The sequence below is a fragment of the Macrotis lagotis genome, chromosome 1, assembly GCF_037893015.1.
Source record: "Macrotis lagotis isolate mMagLag1 chromosome 1, bilby.v1.9.chrom.fasta, whole genome shotgun sequence".
Taxonomy (NCBI): domain Eukaryota; kingdom Metazoa; phylum Chordata; class Mammalia; order Peramelemorphia; family Peramelidae; genus Macrotis; species Macrotis lagotis.
Window position 1 is genome coordinate 384666075 of NC_133658.1, and position 8355 is coordinate 384674429.

Consider the following 8355-nt stretch of genomic DNA (forward strand, 5'->3'; position numbering starts at 1 on the left):
TCAAACAACTTCCATATTTGCTAAAAATCATAGAATAACATAATTTCTAACTGCATAACATCCTAGAGATCAAGCAATTCACTTTTATCATTTGCTGTGGAAATAAATGAAGTCCAGAGAAATTTAAAAAGTTGTCTCTAGTTCCAGATTCCATTAATGGCGATGTTTTAAAATTATGACTCATACCTTCCAATCTAGTGGTATTTCTACTAAATCACCTAGAACTTATAAGGGTAGCAAAATAATGTGAAAATGTTTTATGTGACCAAGTCTTATGAAGGATGGAGCCAAAATGGAGGAGTAAAGACAGGGACTCAACCAAGCTCTCCCCCAAATCCATCCTCCTCCTTAGAGTCATTTAAATTATGACATTAAACAAATTCTAGAGTGGCAGAACCAACAAAAAGATGTAGTGAAACAATTTTCTAGCCCAAGGAAAGTTGGGAATATGGCAAGAATGATTTGTTGTATTGGGGTGTGAGACAGAAGTGCAGTGCTTTGTGCAGACCAGTTCTAGCAATCCAGGAACAGACATCAGAGTGACTGGATCAGTGGCACTGGTGTTGCCTTCCATACCTTTCAGTCCAGAGACTGCCAAGGACTGCTTGGAAGGTCTGCAGAAAAAGTTTGTCACCCCAAGGTGATAATGGAAAAATAATCCAGCACAAGCCTCACAAACCTCAACAGCACAAACACAGCCTTGGCAAACCAGGAGGTTTGCCAGGAGCAGGACTTAGGAGTGTTTGAATCAATGGTGTGCTTGGATCCCAGCCTTAGGAAGAGGAGGAGCAGAAGCACAAGATAAAATGCAGTCATAGTGGAGTTGGTACCCTCCTCACAATTCCAGGGAAGAAAGGAGTACATATGGTCACCCACAGACCAGAGCACAGGCCAGGAGAGTAGTAGAATTCTCTCCTTAGATGATACCATCTTGGAAGAACTGAAAACTTGTAGGTCCTTAGAAGTATCTCTGAAAACAACTGCAAAATACCTCAATGTGGCCTCCTGCCCTGGAAGCAGAAACCTACCCTAACAAAGAGTAAAAATCAAGTCATAGGCCGGAGAAATGAGCAAACAAAAGAAGAAAAAAAAATCTGACCATAGAAGGATACTATAGTGATAAGGAAGATCAAAACACAAACTCAGGAGAAGGTAACAAAGTCAAAGATCCTAGATCCCAAAGTCACTAAAAAAAATATGAATTGGTATTAGGGCATGGAAGAACTCAAAAAATATTTTGTAAATCAGGTAAGAGAGGTAGAGGAAAAAATGGTAAGAGAAATAAGTGATGCATGAATATCATGACAGCTGAGTCAGCATCTCTATGAAAGAGACACAAAAATATCCTGAAGAAAATAACATCTTAAAAGACAGATAAGTTTCTCGCGCCGTGGCTCGTGCCGTTGTCGGTTGGGGCTTCCCGTGCCGTGCACCATGCAGGTGGACCTGAGCCTGTGGAGCGGGCAGCTGAGCCTGTGGGAGGTGGACGAGAGGCCGCAGCAGCCACTCAGCGTCAAGTACCAGGACAGCGAGATCCACGAGCTGGGCCAAGTGCTGACGCCCACCCAGGTGAAGGGCCGTCCAGTCAGCATCGGATGGCAGGACTGAGACCCCTCAAAGCTCTATACTCTGGTCCTCACAGACCCAGATGCTCCCAGCAGGAAGGACCCCAAATTCCGGGAGTGGCACCACTTCCTGGTGGTCAACATGAAGGGCAATGACATCAGCAGTGGCAATGTCCTCTCGGATTATGTGGGGCTCTGGCCCCCCCAAGGGAACAGGTCTTCACTGCTACGTGTGGCTTGTTTATGAGTAAAAGGGGCCGCTCAAATGTGATGAACCTGTCTTATCCAACCGCTCCGGGGACTACCGGGGCAAGTTCAAGGTGGCTTCCTTCCACAGCAAGTACAAGCTTGGGGCCCCCGTCGCTGGCACCTGCTACCAGGCTGAATGGGACGACTATATGCCCCAGCTCTATGATCAGCTGGCAGGGAACTAGGCCCTGTCATCACATGCCCCCTCCCCTGGTGATGTGAATGGATGCCCTTCCCCCTTATTCTCATGGGCTGACTTGTCAGTCATCAACTGTCATGGAGTCTTTTCCTTGTTATAGGGGGTGGAGGGGGTCTGGGTGTAGGATCCACAGCTTGCTGACTTAATGTGTTAGCAAATAGTAGGTGGGGGGAGGGAATCAAGATATTAAAGTCGTAATTGGCTTCCTAACATCCTAGTGGAAAAAATAAAAATAATCCATTAAGATGCTGATAACTGAACATAGGTAGAAAGTTGTTGATAGTTCTCAAATCTTTATGCATCCTGTTCCTGGTATCACATTTTTTTTCCTTCTGATATGTTAATGGACAGAAACTGGATTTGGAGGGTCCAAGAACCATTTGATGGAAAGTTTTCTCTTCCAAGAGAACCAGATGGATGGGGTTCTTTGCCACTGTCTCCTCTTTTAAAAATAATTCAACTGACTTAATCCAGCCTTTAGTCTCTTATTACATTGGGAAACAGCTTGGTGAGTCCTTTAGTGCCATTGGCAGCTGGAAAGGCAGTGGTGGTTTAACTAAACTCACCCCCCCACCCCCCCATCCTCCCAATTGAAAGGTGTACATGTGCGGGTGGGTTAGAGGTGTTTTCTATGCTCACATTTTTGTGTTAAATCTGCTGCAAGTCTTTGTTGTACAGGAAGCAGGACCTGACTTAGCAACATTTGTGTTCAATTCTGCTGTTTGCTTATTGTTCAATTAAAAAAAAATGGAGTGAAAAATAAAAGACAGATAGGGCTAAATGGAAAAAAAATAAGTACAAAAATCCAGTGAGGCTACAAGAAATGTGAAATATCTCATTGGAAATCATCTGACCTGGAAAATAGATCTGGAAAGATAATTTTTATTTATTTTGCTTTGTTTTTACAAGGCAATGGGGTTAAAATGACTTGCTCAAGATCACATAGCTAAGTAATTATTAGGTATCTGAGGCTGGATTTAAACTCAGGTCCCCCTGACTTCAGGATCAGTGCTCTATCCACTGTTGCCACCTAGCTTCCCTCACTGGGAGAGATAATTAACAAATTATTGAACTACCTGAAAACCACAACAAAAAATAAGATTCCAGTCATCATCTTTCAAGAAATTATTAAGGAATTTTGATATTCTCGAACCAGTGAGTAAAAGAGAAGTTGAAAGAATCCACAAATCAAATCCTTAAAGTGATGTCAAAATGAAAACAACCAGGAATATTATATCCAAATTTCAGAGCTCCCAGGTCCAGGAAAAAATACTACAAGCAGCCAGAAAAAACATAGACCAGTTATCATGGAGCAACAAGGATTTAATAGTAAGATTTAGTAGTTTCTAATTTAAAGAATCTTAGGACTTGGAATATGATGTTCTGTAAAGCAAAAGAGCTTGTATTACAACCATTCTGCACAAAGCCATATACTTTCAGGGAATAAATGGATATACAATGAAATAGGGGACTGTCAAACTTTCCCGATGAAAAGATCAATGTTGAACAGAAAATTTGATCTTCAAATAAGAAAACTGAGTGAAGTATAAAGAGGTAAACAGAAAAGGAAGGTCATAAGGGAATTAATGATTATTTGTGTTTGGGTGAAAAGATCCTGGGATAATATCAAGATTGAGGTTGTTGTCAAGTCATTTAAGAAATGTGGCATTTCAAATGCCATAGATAGAATTGAGGATGAGGCAATATATAAAGACAGTGATTCATCAGCAAACACAAATGAGGACAAGTTAATGAATAGGAGTTTTGACAGTGATAAGGAGTTGTATAAATTTTATGATGAATAAAACTTGAATTCATAAATTTATGTAATACATTTTTTTCAAATTTGGGGTCCTAAAATTAAGGTGCATCTTAAAAATGGAGAAATATAATATTTCAAAAAGATGGAGTTAAGGGATGAGTGAGGAATGGAATGTAGTGGAAGAAAGGGAAAGGGGAGGTAGAAAGGAGTAAGGTCTTTCACTTAAATGGTGTAAGAAAAAGATTTTGCAGTAGAATGGAAGGGGTGCAGTTGAAAAGGAGTGAGTGAGTTTTATTCTCATTAGAATAGTCTCAGGGAGGGACTAACATAACACAATTGCATATAGAAATAGAACTTACACTACAGAAAAGTAGAAGGGGAAAGGGATATGAGAAGTGAGGGATGATAGAAGGGAGAGCAGATTGTGGGTGGGGGTAGACAGAAACAAAACATTTTTAGGAGGGATGGACTAAAAGAAGAGAGAATAGAATAAATGGGGGGTGGGTGAACTAGCATGGAAGGAAATAAGTTAGCAGTAGTAACTGCGGGAGTAAATATTGAAACACATTTCTCTGATAAAACATCATTTCACATAGAAAACTAAGTCAAAATTATTAAAAAAAAGATCTGTTCCCCAATTGATAAATGATCAAAGGATAGGAACAGTTTTCAGATGAGTTTATTAATGTTATCTCATTATTGTTTGGAGAATTGCAAATAGAACAACTTTGAGGTACTACATTATGCCTATTAGATTGAACAATAAGACAGAAAAAGAAAATGAGAAATGAGAAATTAAGGTGTAGGAGCTGGGGAAATGATTTGACCATTCTGTAGAGCAATTTGAAACTCTGCCCAATGGGATATAAAACCAGCAATGCCACTATTAGATATGTACTCCAGAAGAGGTGAAAATGAGTAGGAAAAATAGCTCTATGAATAAAGATATTTGTGGAATTGTTTTCTGGTAGCAGAGAACTGGAAATTAAAGGGATGCATATGAGTTTAATGACTGGAAAAAATTCTGATATATGATTATAATGGAATGCTAATCTGCTCTAAGAAATGATGAGCAGGATTCTGTCAGTAAAACCTGGAAAGATATGACCAAATGCAATGTGAATTGCATTGTATACAATGTAGCAGCAATATTATAGGATAATCAGCTGTGAATGGTTTAGTTTTTCTCAGCAGTTCTCTGATGTAAGACAACTCTGAAGGGTTTATGATAAAGAATGCTATCAGTTTCCAGAGGGAGAACTGATAGTGTTTCAATACAGTTTGGAGTATCCTTTTTTTAACTTAAAAAATAATTGCATGTCTCATTCTGCATACCCAAAAAAGAAAAGAAAAATACTTTATATTTGGACCCTGTTTTAGAAGGTATAGGGCCAGGATTTTGAGATCTAATGGGTCTAGTATTCATATAAGGATTAACAAAGTACCTTCCACCTTCTGGGAAACCAATTGATTAATTCCTTTTCAAAAATTTTCTAAAAACAAACTCAAAAAAGATACTCCTCATTCCCCAAACATAATAAAGGAATCAACTGTACAAAAGCACTGTCTCAGGAATTCAAAGATGGAAGCATAACAATTCCTGCACTAAAAGAGTTTGCACTTTAATGCTTAAGAGGTTTAATACTCTCCAAGGCAAATGCAGTCAACTAAATGAGATGATATTTATAAAGAGTTTAGCACACTGCCTGACACATAATTGCTGCTACATGCATGCTAATATGCAAGATCTTTTGAAAATAATACTATTAATAAAATGCCTTTGACTTTTTAAAAGGCATTTTAAACACCTTTAACAAGATGCATATTTAAAGATGGTGCATATTAAATACCTTTAAACTAAAAAAAGTTACAATAAAATTCCAAATCTTTTTTTCATATGATATAAAGACAGCTTTAATTTCTTCATCTAAGAATTGCATTTTCATATCCTTTGGTCATTTATCAAGTGGTTTATGACTTGTATTCTATAAATTTGACTAAGTTCTCTATGTGTTTTAAAATGAGTCCTTTATCAAAAATACTGTGAAAACTGTTTCCCAACTTACTGCCTTCCTTTTAATCTTGGCTGCATTAGTTTTATTTGTACAAAACTTTTCAATATATTGTAATCAAAATGATCAGTTTTGTATTTTCTATCTCTTCTATGGTCATAAACTGATCCACCTTTTCATAGATCTGACTCTTCCTTGTTCTCCTAATTGACTTATGGTATCACCTTTTTATATCTAAGTCCTGCACCTGCTTTGACCTTATCTTGGTATGGGGTTGTGAGATGTTGATCTATTCCTAGTTCTTGATGTATTATTTTTTCAGTGGTGTTAAGTGATTTGCCCAAGGTCACACAGCTAGGTAATTATTGTCTGAGGCTGTATTTGAATTCAGATCCTCTTCACTCCAGGTCTGGTACTTTATCCACTGTGCCACCTAGCTGCTCCCTTGACATACTACCTTACAGTTTTCCAGCAGAGTTCTTACATCAGAAACTGGAGTTTTTGGTTTTATCAAATAGAAGATTACTAGTCATTTACTACTTTTTTGGGCACATAATATATTCCACTGATCCACTACTCTGTTTCTTAGCTAGTACCAAAAAAGTTTTGATAAGAGATATTTTATAATATAATTTTAGACCTGGTATGATTAGGTCACCTTCCTTTTAATTTTTTCATTAATTACTTTGATGTTCTTGACCTTTTCTTCTTCCATATGAATTTAGTTACTATTTTTCTAGCTCAAAATAACTTTTGATAGTTTGATTGGTATGGTACTGAATAAGTAATTACATTTATATAGAATTGTCATTGTTATTATATTCTACCCAATTTGCCCAATTATTAAGATATGATTTTATTTATGTGAAAAGTATTTCATAGTTGTTTTTATATAGTTTCTCAGTTTACCTTAGCAGATAGACTCCCAAGAATTTTATGTTGTCTACTGTTACTTTAAGTGGAATTTCTCTTTCTCTCTTTTGCTGCTGTGCTTTGTAATATATAGAAATGCTGATGATTTATGAGTTTATTTTATATCCTATTTCTTTGCTAGAATTCCTAATTGTTTCAAGTAGCTTTTAGATGATTTTCTAGGTTTCTCTAAGTATGCCATCATATCATCTATAAAGAGTGAGAATTTTGTTTTTTCATTACCTATTCTAATTCCTCCAATTTATTTTTCTTCTCTTATTACTAAAGATATTATTTCTAATGCAATATTGAATAATAGTGGTGATGATTGGCATCCTTGATTCTAGGCAATTTTTATTTATATTTTTCTTCTTCTCCCTCCTCCTCTTCCCTGAAGAAGCCAAGAAATTTGATAGAGGTGACATAGGTCCATGAATAGTGTAGAAAAAGTAATCTGTCCTGGGTACATGCTCCAGGCCTCCCCCCCCACTCCTGACAGAGACAAGGCCAACTTGGGTCTATCTAGGGATGACCAGGGGCCTTTCCTCTGGCCCCACAGTTGAATCTAGAAATAAACGGATTTACACAGCTCTTTGGGACTCAGGAGAATCTTCTCCTCTTGGATATCTCCTGAGAAAAACCTCATGGGGGCTAACTGCAGGTGGAAGTAAAAATAATCCCTCCCCCCCTTTACCTCCCTCTTCCCCTTATTCTCCTCCTCCCTCTAGGGGAATGAGCTGAGGCCACTTTCATCATCACATTTAACAGTGGAATCACTTTGAACAAGGAGCCCCCCAACCAGGTACAGACAATGTCTTTCCTTCTACAAAATTTATTTGAAATCACAACGTCTCCTATGTTTATAACTCCTTGCATCAAGATCATTGTTAGGCCCATGAAAGGATGACAGTTACAGGAATATTCAGATCATGAAAGCAGCATACAATGGGTGCCATGTCAATAAAGAGAAGTAATGACTTTCAGAAGATGCTTCATTTCTCTGGAGATTGTTTAGAAAGTTTACTTGTAAAGCTTTCTCAAATAGTTGGGTTTTTTTTTCATTATTTTTTGCAGTTAGAGAAATTGGTACTTTGGAAAGAAGAGTGATACTGGCATCAAAACTGGGTTTAAATTCCATCTCTGTGACTTTGGCAAGTCACAATCTCCTTGAGCCTCAGTTCACTAAAAAATGAGAAGACTGAATTAAATGACTTCTAAAATCCCTTCCTGCTCTAGGTATAAATTTTTCTGTAAAGGTCCTTGAACTCAGGATCTTTAATGATATGCTATAGTAGGACTTCATAGACAGATCAAATTGTTTATGGAAAAAATCCTGGAGTACTTATTGAATGGAAAAGAGCCTTGCTTCTAAATCCTTTTTTCTTAGCAATTGAATCAATTTACATTTGAAAATATTATTAGCATCTTAAATTTAACTTGTCTCCAAAAGGCAACTTTTTTCTTGGTAATACATAGATTAAGGGTATTCTCTGAATCTACTCAGAGCAATTGGATGCTATAGAGTTGCCAGCAGAAATAAAAACTAATAATACTTCTTATCACAATATGTAAATCATTTTAATGAATTGGATTATGCATGAAATTATTCTTGAACAAATTCTCAATATTAAAATTTAAAGACTTTTTATGGAATGA

The 8355-nt window shown here is 37.2% G+C and overlaps 1 pseudogene; it reads left to right on the plus strand.

The window, feature by feature from the left end:
- Window positions 1-1434: 1434 nt before the first annotated feature.
- Window positions 1435-7949, plus strand: LOC141518147 (phosphatidylethanolamine-binding protein 1 pseudogene; annotated as a pseudogene).
- Window positions 7950-8355: the final 406 nt, after the last annotated feature.